This window comes from Mastomys coucha, unplaced genomic scaffold (assembly GCF_008632895.1).
Source record: "Mastomys coucha isolate ucsf_1 unplaced genomic scaffold, UCSF_Mcou_1 pScaffold22, whole genome shotgun sequence".
Taxonomy (NCBI): domain Eukaryota; kingdom Metazoa; phylum Chordata; class Mammalia; order Rodentia; family Muridae; genus Mastomys; species Mastomys coucha.
The window spans coordinates 31,952,591-31,977,406 of NW_022196905.1; the positions used below are offsets into that span (position 1 = coordinate 31,952,591).

A 24,816-nucleotide genomic window follows, 5' to 3' on the forward strand; every position below is an offset into this window, starting at 1 on the left:
GCAACTTGATAAACGTGTTGTTTGAGTAATTAAAATCACAAATTCAGAATTTCCAGAACCAAAAAAAATAGTTGCAATTTGTGTTTGTAAAGGGAAAAGGCATCGAAGCCTGTGGTAAGTATGAATGGGGCTACTGATTACTTATTAAGGACAGGGTTGACATGAGTGGGAGGCAGAAGTTTCCTTCCATGCTTCGTCCTGAGGATGCTGACAGACTTTTTTTTGATCTCACTGTGTCAATAAAGCGACACCCCCACAGACATCACTCACCTCAGACATAGCTCATTCTGCAAATAAATAGCCTACAATAATGTACAGTTAAAGGGGAGCAAGAATTCTTGCCAACAGCTCTCCTCCCACTGAAGACAGAAATCTTCTGTGTGGCCTTTCAGCCCACAGCCATGACCTCAGACACAGTGAGCCCCTAGAGCATCCATCTTCTGGGGAGGTACACTCGTAAAAGAGAAGGCCATTTCCCTAGAATGACTGCCACCCTTGCTTCTAGCTGCATTCACTCCATCATGGCCCTCTCCACTTCCTCCCTCTGTTCTTCCTTCCATTCCTCCCTCACTGGCTCAAACTGTTTTCCCAGAGCCTCATTTCATATTATCGTGTCAGTCATGCATCGGCCAGCCATGGTTCCTGTCTCCAGCGATGCGCTTCTTTAGTGGGTAATGAACAGTGGATATTGCTTATGTGCTGGGATGGAGGAAATCCAACGGGGAATGGCTGTGCAAGGATCGCATAGGGAGGCTGGGTTCATGGAAAGGGAACTTCCAGGGAGTAGTAATGTAGAAGGCCTTGCAGAGGACTGGAGGATGGAGGCTCTCAGAAGAGGGAGACAAGGCATGTAAGTGTGATGTGCACAGTGCCCTCAGAATTGGGCACACAGCCCATATTCTACACATAATTTGAGAGTAAAGCCAGAGGCTGGGGAGTGGGGCAGATCTTCAGCCATTCCAGAAGGAAACTTCTGCCGCTCATTGCAGCTACACAAAGAAAGGTCCAGAGTAACCATCACTCATTGAGATTGCTTATTCAATATATTAATTGCGCAAATTTTCAGCTCCATACAATGCATATGGATGAGATCCAGGTGGCTAAGATTTTCATCACTTCAAACATTTCTACTTGAAGTTGTGGGTAATGTGTAGAGTTGAGACTTTACACACATATACACTATGTACTTGTGAGAGCAGCACAATGTAGCCAAGTTCCCGCTTTGATCATTGTGCTTGGTGCTTTGAGCTCCGTTCTTCTAGTTAAACACAAAAAACATGGGTGATCACTGTGAAACACTGTTAACCATCGGTGCACTGAACACTAGAAAGTAGTATTTGCCTTTGCATCTGTATTTCTTGAAATTGAGCCACCAGCAGCTCTTCCCAACCTGGCACCTGAAGCTATTCCCCACTACGTCTCCCCACCCCCAGCCCAGATGTACCTTCAGGCCTGCCATCTGGAGAGCTCCAGGAGGCAGCTTCACTCTGCAGACCTGGAGACTCCAGTAACCTTGGCTTAGGGGGCATAAGAGCAGAGCCTCACTGGCTGACCATTCCCGGAGGGCTGAGTCTCGCTCTCTGTAGCCACCCTCATCCTCAGAAGACAAGCCAGTTCTGAAGGTGAGGTGTGTGTGCCTTTCTCCCTTGCTCTTGGCCCCTTGGATTCTGTAACTTCCTCTCTGCATCAACTTGCTTCAGCCCTAGCTCCATCCACAGCTTGCTTGGCACCCAGAGAAATCTTTGCAAGGAAGACCTGATGCTGCTCTCCTAGATAAAACCCTCTGATCCTCCCCAGGCAGACACCTGTTTTGCTTTCCTGCCTCTGCTCATTCATCTCTCCCTGTTTTAACTGTTAGGCTAGTGCTGAAATCAGAGCAAACCATGCCGTTTGCGGAACCTAACACCCAGTCCACATAAAAGCCAACCTGAGGTACCTTCGTCTTCATTAAAGGGAGAGACTTACATTTCTTTGACATAACTTAGGACCCTCCTAACCCCCATCTGCACCTCAGTGCAAAGTGCGGGTATGACGTTGCCCTGAGAGTGCTGTCACATCACAGCAGTGTGCAGAGATAGACCAAGCCATGCTCATTGGGTTCAGTGGCTCACGAGCCTCCACCTGTGCCTGGGGATAGAGGCCTGCCCCTCTGTGCACACAGGCTCCCTGAGAAAGCCAACTGCTAGTGTGCGTACTTGTCTGTATTTACCACTCAATGGCTCTTGCTGAGGGCCAACCCTGCTATGTATGACTGGCAGGGATCAGAGGTGCTTCTTGTCTCTTTCTTAAAAAGTCCCCCCAATACCTGGCTTCAAAAGACATGCAGTGAAGGAGACGGGGAGCACCCGCCCACTGACGATGGCATGTCTGATTTTATCGTGAAATGCAATGTCTTCTGAGCCATTGGAAAACCATGTCTTCTCACCACCACGTGGAAACATTAGTTACTTGATTCTACATGTTAAACTTCACCAAAATTTAACGTCGAATATTTCCAGGTTTGAACTTATAAACAAAAGCAGAATAGACATAGTGAAGCTAGATTTTTTTCCCATTTGTAATTTAAACATTCCCTTTAAGAGAATGCCACCTAAGACTTCTGCTGTGATGGAATACTGATACTAAAAGGACAAGTCCACATAGAATTGTGAATATGGGATTAATTAAACAGGGGTCTTAGCAGATGCAGCTAAGGACATTGGGAGGAGCTTGCCCTCTTGTATGAGAACCCTAAATCCATTTTTTTGTCAATACTGGCAGATTGAATGTAGGGCTTTGAACAGGCTAGGCAAGATCCTAACATTGGGCTGTAGTCTGAGCCCCAAATGTCCCTCTAAGAAACAGGAATGGAGAGGGAGAGAAGCAGGGAAAGAAGCTGTGAAGACAGAGCCTGGGAGATCCTGAGACATGCCAAGGAAGTGCCAGAGCGACCAGGAGCTGCAGAGGCAAGCAAGGGTTGTCCTCTGCAGTCTTTAGGTGGGGGTTCTCAACCACATAATGCTGTGACCCTTTAATACAGTTCCTCATGTTGTGGGCACCCCCAACCATAGAATTATTTTGTTGCTACTCCATAACTGCACTTTTGCTTCTGTTATGAATCAGAATGCACATATCTGACATGTGACCCCCAAAGGGGTCCCACCCACAGTTTGAGAACAACTGCTTTAGATGGAGCGCTCCCTGGGCATGATTTTTCTCACGTATCTGGCTTCTAGAATATGACAGCACAGATAGCTGTATTCTGAGCATATGTGTTCATTTATGTATGGATGCATATGAATATAGAAGTCCACATCTGTGTGTGTGTGTGTGTGTGTGTGTGTTTATAAGAGTATAGGTGTGCATCATGTGTATGGGGATGCCTGTGTGGCAGGGAACATGTAAGTCAGAGGTCAATTTTGTTGAACTGAATTTTATTCTCAGGAGCTATTTACCTTGTTTGTTTGTTTGTTAAGACAGGGTCTCTCACTGGGACCTGGGGCTTCCCTGATTAGACTTGATTGCTAGGCTGACTGGCCACCAAGGCTCAATACCCCTCCCTCTGCCTGTATAGCTCTAGAATGAAAAGCATGCAGTGCTATGTCTGGCTTTTTACATGTTTCTGGGGATTGAACGCAGATCCTCATGCATGCATGGCTAGCATTTTACTGACTGGCCATCTCCCCAGCCCAAGTAGTCAAGTAATTGAATTTTTACGACATCCAGTACATTCTAATTGTTGTGGCAGCTGCAGGGAAATCACTGACATTTACAACAGGTGACATCATCATGGCATATGAAGGTATCAGCAAACCCAAACCCTTATTTCAAACAAACTAAAACCCCTAAGGCTTGAAGCCAAGCATGGAGCAGCTGAGATGCGGACCTGGACCTTCCCATTCCTCTTCTCTTTTATTGATCCAAGGAGATATGAGAGAGATTAGTCAGAGGAAACAAAGGGAAGTGCCATTGGGCTTTTGACATAAAACCTCATCTAACTATCCATCCCTCCCACACACTTCAGAAGAGAAGGTGTGCAGTACACACTGGCATCCATAGGAGCAGTTGCTGTGGGAAGAGGGACCTATCAATGTGGCAGTGTCTGATGAGGTCACATGGACTGTCAACCCTCCCAGCCCTCATATGCACAGAACACCCAATGGCCATCCATTCTCAGTAAGCCTCAGCTCCATCTCCTGTACACATTTCTTTTTTCCATCTTGGCACAACCTTTCCCTCACCGTAGCCCGTTATCTTCATATTTCTGATCAGGCCTCTGAGAAAACATCTGCCAGTTCTTCACTTCCCCACCAATTAAATCCAGCTGGGTCTGGAGTCTTCATTTAAGAAGTGAGCTCATTCTTACTAATCTCCTGAGTTAAAACATATCACAGTGATGGATGGAGTGGAAGTGGGCTGTTAATAACAGACACTTGCAGTGTTGTTTTTGCTCACAAAGCATCTTTATGTGCAGGTCCTCACGGGAGGTTCCAGACAGTGCCCCAGACAGCTGTCAATCACAATACCTCTCTCCTATGGCAGGAGGAAAATGCTTGCACCAGGCTGACCAATCTCATAATACCACCTTTCCTCATATCTCATCTCAAGGAGATGTGGGGATGGGCACATGGCTTAGGGCTAGAGAGACAACATGTTTTCCAGTGTTGAAGATATAGCCTCATTCTACATGATCTTAGCTTCCTCAAGGGTTGGCTCTCGAAAGTTCCAGGTAATTTCCTTTCCAAGTTCATCAAAGGGTTTCTTGTGCTGCACATTCAGTGAGAAACTATGCAGAGAATAGCCAAGCCTGGAACAGCTACTTTGGCAAGCTGTCTAATAACATCTATTCAGACTTCAATAGATATATGCCTATGGCTCATACATTCCACATCTGGGTTTACACTATCAACAGTATGAGTATTAATACCCAAAGTATTGCACCCAGTGCTTCTAGCAGAACTCAAATTACTAGCCCTAAATTGTAGATGACTAGATGGTCTATACAATTGATAAACATATTGTGACATATTATCCCTGGAGGACACCATGTAGCAATGAGAGAGACCAGGTGTCTACAACAGTCTAGAGGAACCTCACACACACGGTGCTGAATTTAATGAGCCAGACGCAGCAACTCACCTTGTCCACACAGGTATATCTCACACCTGCTGTGTGGCTGAAGCCATATAAAGCAGACATAGGCAGAGCAAACCTATGTTGCCCACAGCTAAGGGAGAAGCCACCTGGGGGCCATGTCTAAATGGCATTCTGGAGGTGTCCTGGGCTCTGGTCTTTTTCCTTCATATATGTGGGTACACTGGGTATTGGAAATACCTTATGGCTAGATATTTTTCATAGGAGCACTTTAAGGCATACAGGGTAGTTTTTTAAAAGGTAATTTTACAACCAAATAACAAGGTCTGTTCATCCCCCAAGGTTGGGGGGGGGTGCTGCTATGTATCTGCAGTTCTGACAGTGTCAGGAGGAGGCTGTGGCACTTGGAAGGGCAAGATAGTGGAACAAGGACCAGAAAACACACTATTGTTCAGGGACAATGAGATGTCTGTGAATAAGGACTATTCCAAGCTGTCCCAGGAGGCTGCTTCATCCGCCAACAAGACACCACAGACCCACCTCCATACCATAGTTACCCTGAGTCAAACCCACCTCCACAGCATAGTTACCCTGCCTCCACTGCTACGTTATCTTCAACTTCATTTCCCTGGAAGTGAATCCTGCTTCCAACCCCAACTGCTGGTGTCCTCGGTGCCCAAGTCACCATTAGTTCCCTGTGCTTTGAGGAGTTGGATTGTGACAAGGACAAGGCCTCTGCACTCATGGCCACCAAAAGGACATCTTCCCTCCTAAATGCCTGGTTGCTTCTCTGTGCCCCTGCATGAAGCCTTGTCTTGAGGAGAAATTGCAAACAATGCCTGATGGTGTTGGCTGTGTTAAGTATCTGAAGTACCGCTGGGGCGAAAGGTCCACACTGAATGCTATTTTTAGCAGACAGGACTGGAGTAGCCAGCCTGCACTGAGAAAACTCCCTAAAGGACAAATTCTCTACCCAGAGAAGTAATCAACTCAGATGACTCTAGATTAGGATGCTACCTTTTCAAGGTAGGGTGGTCATGATTTTAACATTAGGCTAAAGGAGGTCTGCTTATCTGAAGTTCTCTTGACAGAGACCAAATAGCTGGGCTGATTCTGGTGTGCTCTCCAGGCTTGAGATCTTAAGACTTTCCCTCTCTTTTGTGCTACTTACAATGGACTCCTGTGGCTTTCCCATAACAGTCAGTGGGCATGCTGCTGTCATCCCTGTTCAGCAAATGAGAACAAAATCCCCAGGCTGCAAGGTTGTAAGGGATGGCACTCTTGATGGCCATGTCATTGCCTTCATGAGCTACATATGTGGCTTCTGCACAGCACAATAGCCATGCCCCACAGGCAGTACACTCCCCATTTCACACATGACAAGACTAAAACTGGCAGAGATGGAACTTCTTCTCCAAGTGACCCACTACTAAGGTGTGGCAAAGACAAGACTATTTCATTTCTGGATTCATAAGCATTCCAGGAGCAAAGAACCCCAATTGATTTATTTTTTTTTACTGCTATCTCAACTGTCAAATGTAAAGGTTCCTGGCACAGGGTTTTATAAAGTTCTCAGTAAAAGCATTCCTTTATGTCTTCTAAATATGCATTGTTAACACATTCTTTTGATTCAAACTGGAGGCTGTATTCTGAAGTTATTCAATGACCATGGAGTTAAAGGATTTTGGGAAACTGTATCCATACAAAATAGTCCTAACCTAATTGCCATCTGTTCTTCATGTGTATTTGGGTGGAAAACACAGGGATGAAAATGTACAGACACAAGATATCTATTTCATTTGGATTACTGAGGTTCCAAGACCAGGGACATCTGAATGTGCTTTGAAACCACAGGATGACACCTGGAAGAACAAAATAATCAGCTTATCTTCAAGATACGTGCAAAAAGGAGAGAGATTCAAGTCCACAGGGATGCTCTGACTAGCACTAGTGGATAACCCATGCTTACTGGTCCCCTTCTGTGTAGCAGGTGCTGTGCTATAGAACAGAGTGGTGACCAGGAGAGACAGCTGCCCTTTTCAGGGAGCCTCTCTAATCTCTCTCTGGACCAGTCTGTAAAAGAGGTGCCATCAGAAACAATAGCAGCCATTCTATAGAGCTCAGCCTATGTTCTAGGCAAGGTGCAATGTGTACTTTGTACCTCGGTAGCTCATTTCAGACATGGTCATTAGTAAATCCATTTACAAAAGAGAAAACAAGACAGAGTTTTTAACTTGTACCAATTAGAACTAATTCAAAAGATCTTATAGAGGATACCAATAAAAAGCCCTATGTGTCATTAAACCATAAATTAATTACTGAGATACCTCATTGAAGAGAATTTTAGATAATCAGGCATCTTCAGAATTTATTTTATGACATACAATTAGAAGCATTGCTCCTGGGAAAGCTCTGTAGTTTTTTACTAAACTGTGCAAAGAGTTCAGTCCATATACATTTAGAATTTTCAAGGGACTGTTCCTCCCAATTGCATCTCAAGCAGACAGTGTAGTCCACACATAAAAGGCTTCTCTTCTTGGGGAACCAGAAAGACAGACAAAAAAGAAATTAGCAGTCAGCATGGTGAGTGTCTGGAGGAGGACATAAAGTCCTGTGAGTGAGGTGTCTGGCTAGTCCTCACTCTGGCAGGCGATATCAGCCTATCTGCACAGCTGCACATGGAACCATGAGGACCTTACCTGCACTTTTGTTTCATTATCTCATAACTTTCGCCAGAAGTTCCATTCTCACATTCTACCTGTGTCTGCTTGCACTCCCCACCCATGAACTTGGCACCAAACTCTCCTTCCTATACAACTGTCTCTATTACCACATAAATTTCTTTCTAGCCCTTTCCTTGGGAACCCAAGACTCCTACATCTTACACTGGAAAAGCTTTCCATAAATTCATTGTCTCTCTGCAATGATGGCAGCTGCACATCCTTTTTGCCCTAATCCACCACCTGCTCTGTCAATGTCACACAAGCACACATGCATAGATGTTTCTTGAAAATTATCATCGGCCCACAGTGAGTACTGGGAGAGATTAATATTCAATATGGAGCCTTAAGAAGATCTCATTGCTTTTATGGTTTGCACAGGTTGGAGTTGCTTTTGTAACAGTTAGGTTTCATTTGTTAAACTCACATGTTCTCTTGAGAGTAGAGTTCAGTTCTCCAAAGGCTACATATGAAACATGATGTATTGGGGTGAAGATGGAGTGATGCCTTTGTACTATGGGGTCTTCTAGGTTTTCTAGGATAATAAGTTTAGGTGTAAACACATTGACTTTCAAAGATAATCTCAGTTTGCTCTCAGCACTTCTCCCTCGTTCTTGTTTAAACTTCTGCTATTTCCTGCTTAGTATCTGTGAGCTCATCATTATCAGCAAATCACCAACTTGAAATTCAAGCTTTCCTTACACTCACTCAGATACAAAAAGCAACCACACTCTGCCATCTTGTTTGTAATATAAGAAAATAATTTCTAGAAAGCCAAAAAAAATATTTCCTAAATCCACTAATATTTACTGACTTGCTAACATGTTACAGTATTCAGCTCAAATGTCACCTTCAGCAGAAAACTATATTTGACCTCTTCAGGCCATTGTAATATTATCAGCCCTGGCCATAGTTGTGGGACTTCTTGCCAATCATCAGGAACTTATAACCTATGGTTATAGGTTCATAGACAGCTGGTGCCTGACCTACTGTTCATTGTCTTCCTGGTATTATTATCTTCTGGTTCCTTGAACAAAGTAAAAAACAGATTCAATGAAGATGAGTACATGAATAAATGGTTGCATAGATGGATGGATTCAAAGATGGATAGACACATAAGTGAATAGAAGGAGGGCTTGTATGGATGTATTGATACATGGATGGCTGCATGGAAACAGGAGGAGGACTTCAGGGTCTATAAAATATAAAATCTCTACTCTGATGGCTTCTGAGTTACTTGGCTTGGCTTAATGTTATCTTAGGAGCTCTCAAATGTTGAGGGTCCCTCAGACCCTTTAGCCTGGCCTTCATAATTAGTACCCTATGTACTCATTGATTTACATAAAACCCCTTAAGTCCATCCACTTTCTATCCATCTCTTCCAAGCATAATTTACTAGCTACCATGAAACCCACATGACTTTGGGGCTTCCTTCCACACCTCAATCTATCTGACTCAGTGGTCAGGACCAACATTTACAATGATCAAGCAGCTTGGTGGACTAAAGACACACTCCAGACTCATGGGTGCTACTCCAAGAGGAGGTGAGATCCCTTCTTCTCTGGGCATTTCTGCTGCTAGCTGACAGCATGTGAACTCTATGTGTAATGGCCACAACTGTGTCTGGAACAATATTCACATACATTTAAGCAATTTGCTGAGTGATGAGTCTCTTGAGACACTGATATAGCACACAGAAAAGCAAAGCAATAATGGTTGTAGTGAGAACAGCTGCTAGGAAGAATTTTTAGAAGACTCAAGACCTTTTTATACAGAAATTTCCCAATTTCAAACTTCCATGATGCTGAACCAACTAGCCATTTCACATGAGCTCTGGAGGACTGACTCAGTAAATCAAGGGCAGCATTCAAATCTAGGACTCACAGTTACCAACATTCTTCCTATCTCCCTCTATACTGAATAAGAAATCTCTACTCTACCATTTCTCTCAGGGGATGGCATGCACCCTTCCCTGTGTCTATGAAGTAGAGCCAAGAGCCAAGTCAAGCTATTGCTGCAATCTTATTTTCTCCAAATTATTAAAGCAATCAATCAGATGACCCCTGAAAGACACATTGTATAGCTATGACATTTGTCCAGCCCTAAAAATCTCCACAAACACAAGTGCAGAATCCTGTGATTAAAGTCATATGTTACTCAGTATGTCCCCTAACACTTGCACCCCTTTTATCTCCAATCCCTACTGATCTTTGAAATATTCAAAGTAATCAAGGACCCTCACTCCTGCATCACTTCAGTAACATCTGATTGATGTCTCACTTCATGCCCCCTCCCAGTTTCCTCTGTCCGCCCCCCCCATGCCAGATCTCCTTTCTCATAAAATGTAGAATGACCTTCTGCCAGGGGAGAGCTGAACATATTTCAGTTCTGGAGGTCAGCATTCTCTTTATGAACCTTAAATTGTATCAGTCAATCATAATCTTGCCTCATCAGTGTGAAAGGACGTAAAATTATGCCTCCCAATCAATTTAAAATTATGCTCTGTGTAAGAGGGCCAGCACTGGGTGTTACTTACAAGGCAAACTCACATAATCAGCCACAGGGAAGCTAAGCATCCAGACTCCATGACACCAGAGTTGGCTTTGCTGGGTTTCAGCTACTTCTTTACTAAGTCAGTGGCACACACATATGCAATAATGTCTATAGAGATGCAGTGCCTAACACACACACAATACACACACACACACACACACACACAAGATTCATGGGAAACTAGGGTTCTCTATTCTCCCAAATAAAACTACCTTATTATATATCTGCACACTCAACCCACCAGCTTTAAACCCTCACAGGGTTTTGGTGTTTTTCTGATAAACTGGAGATAGTAACTAACCTTCAGCTGGTCCAGAAGGGACTAGCATGCTCTCCGCACTCCCCTTCCTCTCTGTATATCCATTACTTTGGCTGCGTGCATGCTCTTCTGTGGACCGTGCTGTGTGTCTATCCTTTCTGGGATCCATCTGCACCTCATTATCTCTCCCTCTTCCTGACACTGCTTTATCTTTGCAGCCTTGGGCACTCCAATCTAATTTTCAGGCCATAGCTCGAAATCTACAAAGTCTTCTACAAAGAGGCTCCCCTTAGTGTGACTCTCTGGCCAGATGAAAGTCTCCCTCTTTGACAGTCTCAGAGTTCCTTGACTTCTATCAGAAGAGCCACCTTGCCTTGTCATTCTTAGGCCAGGAAGCTTCACTCAACTATAAACTCTCCAGAGGAAGGGCCACCTACCTGGCTCACCTACTTCCTCAGCTAGGCAAAAGGGCAAAGCTCTTGGTCTTTAAAAACAATCCTTGCAGCATCATTCTTGGACCAGCAGGATCCAGATTTGCAAGAAGCACAGAGCCTCTGCTCTCAGCCCAGCCCTGCCTGTAGGACAGGGCACAGCAATGTGAGTGGTAACTTCCTAAATCTGTTGCCTGCCTGTGGATCCTTCCCCTAACTGGGATGCCTTTTCTGGCCTCAGGGAGAGAGGATGCACCTAGCTCTGCAAAGACTTGATGTGCCAGGGTTGGAGGATAAGGGTGTGTGGGGGCGTCTACCCTCTCAGAGGAGAAGAGGATGGGGAGACAGGGAAGAGGGAAGAAAGCAATCTGGATGTAAAATGAATAAGTAAATTAATTAATGGGGGGAAAAGCCATCAGGTAACCCCAACACACCAAAGTGTGGGAGCCCCTGGTGTATAGCAGCGTGACAACACTCATAACCCAAGAGTGATGACTGTGCTGCCAGCTTGGATGCACAGTCTAGAACCAACTGGTTGATATTCTGTACAGACTGACTCTGCACAAGGCACAGGTAGGAGTTTCCCATAGCAAGAAAGGGCTTAATAAGAGAAGCACAGGTGCCTGGTTGTGCAGGTCCACACTCTGCTTGAAGGCGGCTCTCACTCAATGTTGTTTTAAAGCCCAGAAAGGGCTTTTGAGCCAGGTAAGGCAAGCTGTTTCTAGGTTTTCATTCACCTCTAAGCCTCCCAGAGATACTGCAATTCTGCCTGCTCTGGGGAAGTACAGAAGTATGGTAGGGACCTGGGGAGGCAGCTCAGTGAGTAACGTGATTGCTCTGAAGGTGTGAGCACCTAGTTTAGATCCCCAGAGGATACAGCAGCACACATCTGTAATCTTAGCTTGTCTGCTCAATGATGGGAGCTGGAGAGAAGAGAATCCTCAGAAACGTGCGGATGGGTAACCTGGTGTGCACAGAGGTGAAAACAAAAAACCCTTGTCAGGTGGCACACGCCTTTAATCTAACCACTTGGGAAGTAGATGCAAGCAAGGGCATCGCTGTGAGTTCTGAGTTCAAGGCCAGCCTGATCTACACAGCAAACTTCAGGCGAGCCAGGGCTATATAGTGAGACCGTCTCAATAAATGGGTGAATGAATGAATGAATGAATGAATGAATGACAAAAGATCCCTACTCAAAGAAATTAGATGGATGAGAAGAGGTACTATGTCTCTCTCTCCTCTCTCTCTCTCTCTCTCTCTCTCTCTCTCTCTCTCTGTGTGTGTGTGTGTGTGTGTATGTATTTGTATGTGTGTCCATGCAGCACATTCACACACACAGAGGGAAATAATGCATGGGCAGCATTTAATGTTGACTAAATAAAACAAACTCATTAAATCTTCCCTACCCTGGAAGAACCAAGATTTTGTTAAGGACTATACACAAGGAACTCAATTGAATACAAGCAGGACACTGACAGAATGAAGAGGTCCCTGTCACCGGGAGACTGAGCACTAAGCTGAAAAGCTACCTGCTCTGGAACAAAGGGCACTGGCTGCCCTACAAAAGGTGGGCTGTGTAACCACATGCTCTTAATTGGAGCCACTGGATAGACAGTCATGGTGACAAGTGGGGGCAAAGTCCCACAGTTAAATCTGAGGAAAATGCAGTATCTAATGAAGTGACTACGATCTTTCAAGTACCTCCCTGACGAGAGCTGGGTTAGGTAACAGCTCACACTACTATCTGCTCACACTGCTGTCCCCACAGATGCCAGGATGTGTACCTCCCTTTCACTAAGAACCATGCACACCATGTCCTCATAGCTCTTGATCCTTGCAGAAAGGTATTGTGGGACTTGGGTGTCATTATTTGTTCCTGAAATAAATAGTTCAGTGGTGGCTTCATACAACAAGTTGCTTGCTCCTGTAGAAGGAAAAGCACTGAAAATCAATGTAATCCCTTGAGTGTACACATCACTCCTGGGTGTCTTTGTATCGGATTCTCTAGTGTATGGATGGTCCAACCTTTTCCAGTGGTGTTCAGCTGAACTAGCATCAGAAGCAAGCTGATGCAGTTGAGAGATATGAAGCTTTTCATTTCCAAGATGCTATGCTGCTTTCTCTTTGAGCCTTAATATCCTGCCCATACCTCTCACACAACAAAAATGCAAACACGAAATATTGGATGCTATGCATGGAAATGTGGAGGAGAAACGCAGAGTCACACCTGTGCCTGCAGTGTCCTGAACATGCAAAAAAGGTGTGTATAAGGGAAAGAGCAGAAGCTAATGCTCAGGTGATCGTGGCCTCACAGGGGAGAAGCTAATGCTCAGGTGATCGTGGGCTCACAGGGGAGAAGCTAATGCTCAGGTGATCGTGGCCTCACAGGGGAGAAGCTAATGCTCAGGTGATCGTGGCCTCACAGGGGAGAAGCTAATGCTCAGGTGATCGTGGGCTCACAGGGGAGAAGCTAATGCTCAGGTGATCGTGGGCTCACAGGGGAGAAGCTAATGCTCAGGTGATCGTGGGCTCACAGGGGAGAAGCTAATGCTCAGGTGATCGTGACCTCACAGGGGAGAAGCTAATGCTCAGGTGATCGTGGCCTCACAGGGGACTTTCCATTTCTCCTAAATTTCCTTGTCCTGGTTTGCTTTCTATTGTTGTGATAAACACCACGACAGAAAGCAATATGTTAAAGAAAGAGCAGGAACCTGGAGGCAGGAGCTGATGTGGAGGCCATGGAGGACGCTGCTTACCAGCTCCTCCCCATGGCTTGCTCACCCTGATTTTTCGTAGCACCCAGGATCACCTGCCCAGGGGTGACACTCTCCACAGTGAGCAGGGCACTCCCCCATCAATCATTCATCAAGAAAATGACCCATAGACTTTTCCACTGGTGAAGGCATTTTCTCTCCCAAGGTTCTCCTTCCCAGATGACTCCAGTTGTCAAGCTGACAAAAAAAAAAAAAAAAAAAAGAAAGGCAAAACAAACAAAAACCCTAACAAGTACATTCTTCATGTGATTATCAAGTTCTGCTGATTAAAGTGTGGCACTGCAGAACAGACCTGGACACACAGACTACATGAGTAGTGCACAGAGGGGAGGAAGTGGTGTGTGGCCTTGACTGTCCCTAAGGATTGGTACCTTCTGTATTTGAGTGACTATAAATAGATATTTGGCTACAGCGTTCTCTAGAAAGAACAAACTGAGTCTGGACCAAAATGTCACTGTGTGCAAAAACATACATCACTTATCACACACAGACACTGTTTAAATTGGAGTACCAAGTATAAGAAGCTGTGTTCCCGACTGCCAGGAGAATACAGGGAGAAATATTAGCTGAGGCTTTGAAGCTAGAAGGCAATTTTCAAGCAGAAGTTACATGCAACTTCAGAAGAGAAAGATCGGTCTCTGAATTCTATTAAAACTAAACCCTTCTTTCAAGTTACCATAAAATAGAAATAGCAATCTGCAAACTGCAGAAGATGGCTCTCAGATATAACACCCACCCCCATATTCATGACCACCTCCTCAAACACTAGCAAATGGCACAAGCACAGATAGCAGGGTGCAACCTGGATCAGGGAACAGGAAGGCTTCCTAGAGGGGAGATGGTGATTTCAAAGAAGTAGGTGGCTTCTTTTCCAGAGGCTGAAAACCTTAAATCAAGGAGTACATTGGAGCCCACTTGTGGAGGAGAAACAAGCCACAAGCATTGTTTTATCAGAAATAAACAAGGAAGTTTGACTTCCTTCTGGCTTCATTCCTCAACTAGGTCTAAGCTGAGGCAGGCAACCGAAGGGGGTGTGGTTCATTACTCTGTGATCCTGGCAGAAAGGAATGCAGATTTGATTCTAGTTTTTTTGTACAAGGAGATGATCAGACTGAAGCTTGCTGGATGCCCTGCCTGGTGGCTGTACAGTTGACATGGGCTACTAGCTGAGGATGAAAGTGGCAAGGCCAATAGGTGGCTTTTGCCATAACCTGAAGCAGGGAGGAGGGTAGCTCAGCTACAGGAGCAGAGATGTGAAGTCCTGAAGACGGAGGCCCTAACACACAGCAGTGTCTCAATGTATCCTGGCATAAACCCACACAATGATGATGTGCAAGTAGATGCAGGCAGGACAGTGCTGCCACCAAATCATAGTGACACTGTACAACTGCCATCTAGTGATGCAATAGCTTATGGTGGCACAGTGTATCACACTGTTCAAATGGTTGTGGTAAGGGTGTGAACAAGCCCACTGTGCTGGCAGCATAGGCGAGCACAGCCCGCATGGCTAAGGACGGCATGTAGCACTGGGGATGGCCACAAATGGTGATGTTAGGTTTTTCCTATGCTATGCTTTCCTTCATTGTTTTCTAATAGAATTGTTCTCATACCAAAGGGTTCGTTGTCAAACATCGTGCTATGCTGTATAATGCTGACAGCCACAGGCTACCTCTCATGCCCACAGAGTCTCTCAGCTGCAACAAGACCCTATGCTTCTGGATTGACCTACACCCTGCACCCACCAAGCTCTGTGGTGACTGCACACTGATGAAATCACCTGACCACATCTTTCTCAGAAGGCATCGGTCTTAGTTTCTTTTCCTGTTGCTATGATAAAATACCCTGATAAATGGAACATAAGTGAGGAAGGTTTACTTGTCTCACAGATGCAGGGCACACAGTCCATCATGAGGAGGCCACAGCATCAGGAACTTGATGCTGCTCATCCCCTTACATCCACAGCCAAGAAGAAGCAGAGACCAGTGCTGATGCTCAAACTACTCTCTCCCTTGTATTCAATCCAGGGTCCCCTGCCCAGGGAACTGTCTTGCTCACAATTAAGATGGATCTTCTCATATCATTAAGACATACATTAAGACAATACCTCACAGACAGGACCATTGCTAAAATGCCCCTAGATTCTATCAAGCTGACAGTTAACACTGACATCATAGGTTCTTGACCATTTTAAGCAAAGCATGAGTGTGAATATAAATATATATTTTTCCATTAGTGTATTTATTTATTCACTTTACATCCTCCCCAACTCTTCCCAGTCTCCCTGACACAACTCCTCCCTCAATCCCCTTTCCTTTTCTCTGAAAAGCAGAAGGACCCCCTAGGTACCAACCCACACTGGTACATCAAGTCAATGCAGTACTGGGCATATCCTCTCCCACTGAGGCCAGACAAAGTGGCCCAGTTGGGAGATAGGATCCACAGGCAGGCAACAGAGTCAGGGACAGCCTCCACCCCACTTGTTGGGGGACTGGCATGAGGACCAAAGCTTCACATCTGCTACCTATTTCCAGGAGGGCCTAGGTCCAGTTTATGTATGCTCTTTGGTTGGTGGTTCATTATCAGGGGGCCTCCCAGGATCCAGGTTAGTTGACTCTGTTAGTTTTCCTGTTGAGTTTCTATTCCCCTCCCTAATCCCTTAATCCTTCCCCTAACTCTTCCACAAGATTTCCCCAAGCTCCATCTAATGTTTGGCTGTGGGTCTCTGCATCTGCTTTGGTCAGCTACTGGGTGGAGCCACTCAGAAGACAGTTATGCTAGACTCCTGTCTGCAAGCATGATAGAGTATCATTAATTGTATCAAGGATTGGTTCTTACCCATGGGATGGATCTCAAGTTGGGCCAGTTTCATATAACTCATGACAATCTAGGGCTCACCTAGAGAGTCTATTTTATGGAGACAGAATAAGCAGGTCAACATGAAACAGGTATGTTAGAGGGATGGTGAGGACCTGCCTGCAGCCTTAGTTCTCTCTGCCACAGTCTAGAGAAGCCAACTCCTCTTGTAGCCCAAGCCTTTCATAAGGCTTCCCCAACTTACAATCACTTATATCCAACAACATCACCCCACCTGAGGGGAATATCACACTTATGTTCAAAATGAACAGACATAAACACAGCCAGCACAGCAGCTTCCAATTACATCACACTTTAAAGGGGCAATAACAGACACAGAGGAGAGTGCCTAGTGACCTTTGCCCAGATATCAAAATCGGAAAGGTGGTATGACCACTGAACTGGACGTGGAGAGTGCAACTCCAGGGTGCTCATTGGCTCTAGTTAGGTAGACATTAGGGGCTTCTTTGGAGTGCTCCGGGGGACCAGGCCTCACTGATGTTTCCTGAACTTGATGCATGTCACCCAGAGCTTTGGAGAGCTCTTTATAAAGACATCAGAAAGCCCATGGGCTCTTAGAAACCACTCACTTTGAGAACTGTCACCCAAGAGCAACAGAACATTCTGGTTCTCTCCCTCAGTATCTAACTCATATCAGGAGCGTTTCTAGGCACACAGTGCCTCCATTTATCCATGTGAAATGTTCACAATAATATATCTAATAAGTACTAGCTGAGGGTTCCCAAGATACCAGGCAGAGTGTACAGCAGAGTCAGCACTTGATGCCGGATGTGTCCTCCATGTCAGCAGGCGATGAGGACAATAACTAGGGCCACCCACGTCACACTCCATTATAGTGCCTGTACCCAGCAGAGCTGAGAGATTACTCTTACCCGCGTGTCAGTCAATCCTTATCACCTCTAAAGGAGACAGCAGCAAACCATGATGGTACTGGAGCAGCATGTCAGATCCCTATCAACAGCATTTTATAGAATAACGGAGAAAGGCCCATTCTCTGAATTAACTGTCCGAGAAGCTTGCAGCTGGGGCATTGTAGATTGTAATGCAGGTGTGATTACTGTATCAATGAACAAGCTTGTGAAACAACACTGTTTCTTTGGTCTCCTGGGAACAGATGAGGCCTCCCTCCCAGAATTAACACCAGAGCAAAGGCCAGCAGGAATTCCACTGCCCATGCTGACTTGACTCTCCAAAATAGCCATGGTGTATACTCAGCCTAGACATCCATCAACAGAAGAGTAGAAACAGAAAAAGGTATATATGCATAGTGGAATGTTACACAGTCATGAGAAAGCATGAATGCCTGTACTTTACGGTTAAATAGATGTGAAATACACAAATGTATAGTTTATAGTTACCATCTTCATACACAATCTTCTATGTAATAAGCACATATGGATCCATCAGAGAATGGACTACTTCTTGCATGTTACATCTGCAGACACTCATTTCCCAACATGGGACTATAGAATCAAGAAAGAAGAAATCTTCAGGAAAGAGAGTATTCAAAAACTGCAGACTGTAAAACCTTTCAGCAGATGGTTTTCATTTGTTTATACGCACTTTCAAGGACTAAGTAGTAAATGCTGATGTATTTGCTCCTTTGTCTACTTGTGTGTGTTGCTGACTTAATTTCTCACAATCTTGAGACCTTGTTTCCTTCCCAATGTCATGTCTTTTTTTGATGCATTCATTACTCACATCTGAATTTTCAATTTGTCTTGTGTCATCAGCAAAAATAACAATATAGTAGATGTTAAACATAAGCTGATATCACAGTATTTTCTCATAATCTGGTTGGGAATATTAGCTAATTTTACAAAAATCAAAGTTGTAAAATTTAATATTTACAAATGTAAAACCCACATCCATGGAAACATATCAATTCATTCTTCATTCTGTCTTCCAAATATCTGTTTTCTTAACATTCTATGAATGGCATAAAATTTAATCTAATTACCATAGCATTTTATGATGATAGACAGAATTATAAACAGTTTCCTAATATTCCTGATATTTTCTTGTGTTCTGGATAACTTACTCATGGAAAATATGGGACTATCTGGGACTACAAAGACAATAACTTCAATAAAATTCTACTTCAATAAAATTACAAGACAGCTCAAAAAAAAAAGTATATGTAAGGAAATGGGGAGGAGCAGATGGAGAGAGGAGAGGAGGCTGAGAAGCTGCTGGGACAATCACATGGATCTAAGTACTGCTCCTGGGCCTGCAAGATGGCCCAGCAGGTAAAGGGGCTTGTCGCCAAGGCTGACAAGTTCAGCTGAATCCCTGGGACCCATGCAGTAGGAGAGAGCTGACTCCTGCAGATTGTACTTTGACCTCCTCATACATATCACTGTAGGGTTATGGAGTCCCACAACTGCTCTGTGACAGGGCTGGGCCTGGGAGTTGATTAACCCATGCTGTCACTGAGCAGGTGTTGGCTGTTTAGAAGCCACGGGACACTGTTCCAGGGATGGGACAGCTGGAGCTGGTTTGGGGATCTCCAGGCCTGCAAGAAGGTCGGGGTCATCTGGTTCTCAGGCTCTTGACACCCAGATGCCACTGAAAGCTACAGAAGAGCTGAGAATGGAGTGGGGGCATAGGGGGCTGGATCTAGCTCTGGGACAGAGGGGAAAATGGGAGGAGCCCTGGCTGGTTCTGTGGTAGGAGTTCTTGGCTTGGCAGATGCCAGGCTTGACTTGTGCTTGGTTGGCAGTCTTAGCTGGGAGCAGAGATTAGCTGGCCTTCTACAGGAGATTAGATGGTGGCTCTATCGGTGAAGGCCTTCTCCATGGCTCCCCAAGGTAGATCCAATGAAGAGAGGCAGCCCATGTTTTTAAGGCATTTATTGTCATGGCAGAAAGTGAATGAGTAAAGCCTTGCCCCCCTTCTCAGGGTGGGCCTGAGGTTAAATACCTTTTGCAGGAAGGAGTGTCTGGGAAGGAAGACTTATTGGTTAAGTCTCAAAGCCTTTAGGTACCTCATTAAAATGGAGATCTTTCTTCAGCCTACATGATCTGTGGTCATGTCTTCTACATGTAGAAGGGCTTGGGGCTTTGCCCTTACATGACTGATGGCCACAAATCTATGGAGGCGTGAAGCCTCGTGCCCAGGAATAGGCAAAATGCCTACTGTCCCTTCAGAATCACCAGGGTTCTGAGCCTTAGCTCAACCAGGAACAAGGCTACCTTTCATGGTCTCACAGCCACAACCTGCGATGCCCCCAAACGTGTATGCACACAAAACAATATGTAATAGAGACTGAAAGTGCCGCACTATAACTTGGACCCACAATGTCCCTATCCCCATAGCAGACACTTGGCAGGATCCAGATCTTGTCTGAACTCCATAGAACTGTCAGGACTTTGGAGGTAGTAGTCCCTGGGCTAACTCCTGCTTCCGCCACTCACTGTAGGCTTGACACGGGATACTTTACCTGTGTCTGCTGCAGCTTTCCCACACCTATCGAAGGAGGCTCTGCAATTCATCTGCTGTCATTTCTGGTGATGGAAATGCTTCTGTTGGCAATCAATTTGCATCTAACATTATGAAAGATCTAAACACTCAACAGCCTGGGAGAGATGAATTGCCTGAGGCCAAGTGGAAGCATAAGCCTTCCAACTGCAGGTCCCTTGACTCCACAGTTATCCCCTCAGTGAGTTAACTGCATGACGCTGGGGATGGCTGTGGACAGCTACTACCCTGTAAGGCTTGTGTGTTAATGGAGCTCCTTATATGCATTACTAATTAATCTCTACAGTGACCCATGCCTGGAAGTGTCACTGTATTATGTTTATTTAACAGATGGATAAGCTGAGGTCCAGGCTGATGTGGCCTTGGGAATAGCTTAGATCTTGCACCTATCTTGCACAGAATGGCACATGCAGAGTGATCAGATAGCTAGGGCCTGCCTTGTAGATCTGTGTCGCTGAACCTGGCCCCATCCCTGGTGCACCAGAGCCCACAGCTTAGAAAGAAATTCCAGGCCCTGAGCTCTGAGTTGCCCTGACTGTGTTCCAGTTTTTTTTTCAAATGCACTTAGGGAGCCTGCACTTACATACATAAGCTGGAGACCTGGCTTGTGTTGTGAAGACACAGTGGAAGCCAGATGCTACTTTGGGGGGGGGGGATGGTTGTACTGCATACATGCCAAGCTGTGGGTGTGAGACTGACATTCTAATTTCCAACAGAGGCACTTTAGTGATGCATGACTTAAGCCTTCTAGGAACTGTGCTGCTATATCCAGTGTAGGCAGGCAGCCTCAAGACATGCAGGCATCTGACCTAAATCCTTGTCTGCACACAAGAACCTTGCCCTTGAAGATGCTGTGAAGAGGAAGTTCCACTCCTTCCCTCCTTGCACCTATCCATCTAGACCTGGCTCAGACCAACATCCCTCTTCTGCATCTCACATGCACAGAAGGAGCAAGAGCAGTGAACGGGATGGGGCAGAGGAGAATGAACTACACTGGAGGAATGCCTGAAAGGGCACAGTACCTGCTGGGGAGGACTTGGGAGATATAACAAAGAGCTTTAGACGTTTTTCTGGAGGACCTAAGGTAGGTCTCACTGAGGAGGGAAAATGGCTCCTAAGAAAACTCAGGTTAATGAGGAGAAATGATTGTCATCCACTAACTGACACCAGTTGAAACAGTCATATTTACCACATAGGCTTGATTTGGGTAAAATCAATACACAATTACAATCTCCCATCTGCCTACCACAGTGCTAATCAGTTTTCTTTAGCTAAGAAAAAATACTTAAGATAACTTTAAAGAAAGGAAGATATCCTGACTCTCAATTTTAGTTGCATGTCCCTTCTGCTTTGGAACTGTATGGAGACAGAGAATCATGATGGGAAGCTCATGGAAGGGCAGAGCTGCTTGTCTCTTGATGAATTGGAGGGAGTGGGAGAGAGGAAGACGGGAGAAAGAGAGAAGGTGCTACCATAATCCCCTTCAAGTGTATGCTTCCAGTGGTGTAACCTCCTCATACTAGGCTCTACTTCCTAGAGGTTTCATAACTTCCTGATGGCACCTGGGGAATCAAACCTTGAATATGTGAGCCTGCGAGAACATTTAAGTTCCCAAACACAGTTTCCACTTGGAACCTTCAGTCTTCTCTGCTAGTGAGGACTCTTCACTTTACCAGACAGTTTCATATCTGTCTTCTATGTAGCCTCTCTCAGGAATTTTCCTCTGGGAAGACAGATTGAAGGCTAGCCTAGGCTGGAATCAAGTGATAGGAGAGTTGGGTCTTGGGAGTGATATGTATTATGAGTCAGCTCTCAGGACAATGGAGAGAATGGAGAGGGGACCTGGGGAAGAAGAAGTTGAGACCATTGCTATAGGGAATACTGACTGATATGTCAGAAGTCATGGTGTTCCAAATGCTATGACCCTGCCAGACACAGCAGCATTAAAACACCATCCCCAGGACATTGTGAATGGCTATGTTTGTGTTGCCAATAAGTTCTATTCACAGAAAAAGAAGGTGTCCAATAGATCACGAGGCATAATGGGCCAAACCTAACAAGAGTAAAAGTCTGAAAGCTCCCAAGCAGTTTAGAGCCACCCAGGTCAAGAAAGTCATTACTGGAGCAGCATCTTGAACAGGGTAGAAGGAAGGAAACAGAGAATTAAGGAGCAGGCACAAAATGATTTACAGAGACCAAAGAAATGATGAGATAGAAATCCCAGGCCAGGTCCTTAATTCCATCATTCAGACTTAGCATCAGGCCCCTTTGCTGGTGTGTACCTTTTCCCATGAGTGTAGGGTGGCTCTGGAAGACAGCATCTTGTCATAGCAGAAGTAGGTCTGGGCTTCATGATGATCAGTACAAATTGGTCAGAGTTCAAATGATCTTCAGACACTTTCTTCCCCACAGCACCTACACACATATGTATTTGGAGTGTGCACAACTCAAATAGGGCTTCTCAATTATATGCACCCTTCTCCAGCATTCCATATGCTGAAATCCTGTCAGGCCACCAGTCACCATTGCCCAGAGGAGAGGTAATCATTGTCATGGTGGTAAGACACAGTTTATTTACGCTTTGTTTCTCTTTGGTGGGCATGATGATAAGAGAATATATTTTACCACAACCCATTGCTATCTCTGCCACTGTCACAAACTTAAGAAGGAAATAGCCAAGGATGCTGTAGATTAGATCTGTGAAATTAGTATGACAAAAGAGTTAATAACCACTAAGCTAGTTCTATGAGGGAAACTGGAAAAAATACTTTAGAATGAAGAGAAGGATGAGTACATCCAAGAATCCACAGAGGAAAGTATATAATATCAGGATAGTTAACCAAAAAGATCTAAAAGAAAATTCCACAAACTAATACCAAGATAAGAACTATTATAACTCTGAATATCAATGCTCTCAATTCACCAATAAAAAGACACAAACTAGCGGACTGGATTAGAAAACAGAATCCATCTTTTTTTGCTGAACCTAAAAAACACATCTCACTGTCAAAGACAGATACTACCTTAGAATGAAAAGATGGAAAAAAAATATTTCAAGTGAATGGAACTAAAAAAACAAGGATGCATAGCTATTATGATATCGGACACAGTAGCTGTCATAACAAAACTTTTCTGAAGAGAAAAGGAGATTGCTTCATGGTCATTAAGGTGGCATTCTAGCAAGAGGATACTAAATATATACATGCCAAACACGTGTGTTTCAAATTTCACAAAAGAAATACCACATAAAGCCACATATTAACACAAGGCAATAATAGTGGGTGATTTCAACACTCCACTCTCACCTATAGACAGGTCATTCAGACAAAAACTAAATAGAGAAACACTGGAGTTAAATGACATCAGAAATCAAATGGACCTAACAGGTATCTAGAGAATATTCCACCAAAACACTAAAGAAAACATGGTCTTCTAAGAAGTACACAGAACTTTATTTAAATTAGGCCATTTGCTTTGACTCAATGAAAGTCTCAACATAAGAAACTTAAAATAACTTCTTGGATTCTATCTGACCATAACGGAATATCAAAAGATATCAACACCAAGAAAAACTACAGAAAGTGCACAAACTCTTGAAGATTAAATAGCACATTACTGAATGGTAAATTGGTTACTGAAGAAATAAAGGAAATAAAAACTTAAGTGAGAACACAATATATCAAAATTTATTGGACACAATCAAAGCAGTTCTGAGAGTAAAGTTTATAGTGTCAAGTATCTACATAAACAAATGGAATTCAAATAAATAACATAATGATGCACTTTAAGGTCTTGCAAAAAACAAAACCAAACTGAATCCAAAGGCAGCAGATAAAAACTAATGTAGCCACTTTAGACATCAGTCTGAAAGATTCCCAAAAAGGTGGAAATAAAACCACCATAAGACACAGCTATACTACTCCGGGGCATATACCTAAAGAATGTTAGATTTCATTACAATTTACCTGTTTATTTATGTTCATAGTTGTTCTATGCATGGTAGCTAGGAAATGGAATCAATCTAGGTGTCTATTAGTTTATGAAATTATTTTAAAATGCATCCATTTGCTTACAAATTTAATAATTTCATTTTCTTTGAGACCATACATAAGTCTATTGGGAATATATACAACATTTCATTATCTATTCATAAAAATAAGAAGAAAACAAGCTAGCCTGAGCTGTAAGTGTCCTCCCTGCTAGCTAGCTTTCATGGTACTTGGAGGTGCTATGTAGGTTGCAGCAGAGAAAAGTCACTACCAGTCTTACCCAGCTGTGAACCCCTGAACTGAAATAGCAATCTACCAGACAAGATGAGGCTCCTGTGCAATAATGGCACCGTTGTCACAGGGATGACCAACAACTCTCTACTTAGACTTGAGGCCTATTCCACAGGAGAACATCTTACTTGGTCCTGAGAACACAGTTAAAAAAAATGTCTGGGGAAGACAGATGCCTTAGGTGAGAACTAACATACATATACATAAAATATATAAATACATATAATATACATATATATGTATACATTCTTATATCATAAAAATATATACTATATAAATATATAGTATAAATATATAAAATATACATATATAAATGTATAAATATATAATATATATAAATATATTTAATATATTATAATATTATATAAATTA

General features: G+C 44.0%; 1 protein-coding gene across 2 annotated transcripts in view; it reads right to left on the reverse strand.

Annotated features, from left to right (window-relative positions):
• The window catches only part of Stk32b (serine/threonine kinase 32B), a 244,600-nt gene that overhangs the window by 119,094 nt on the left and 100,690 nt on the right, over positions 1 to 24,816 (reverse strand). The window lies entirely within an intron of this gene.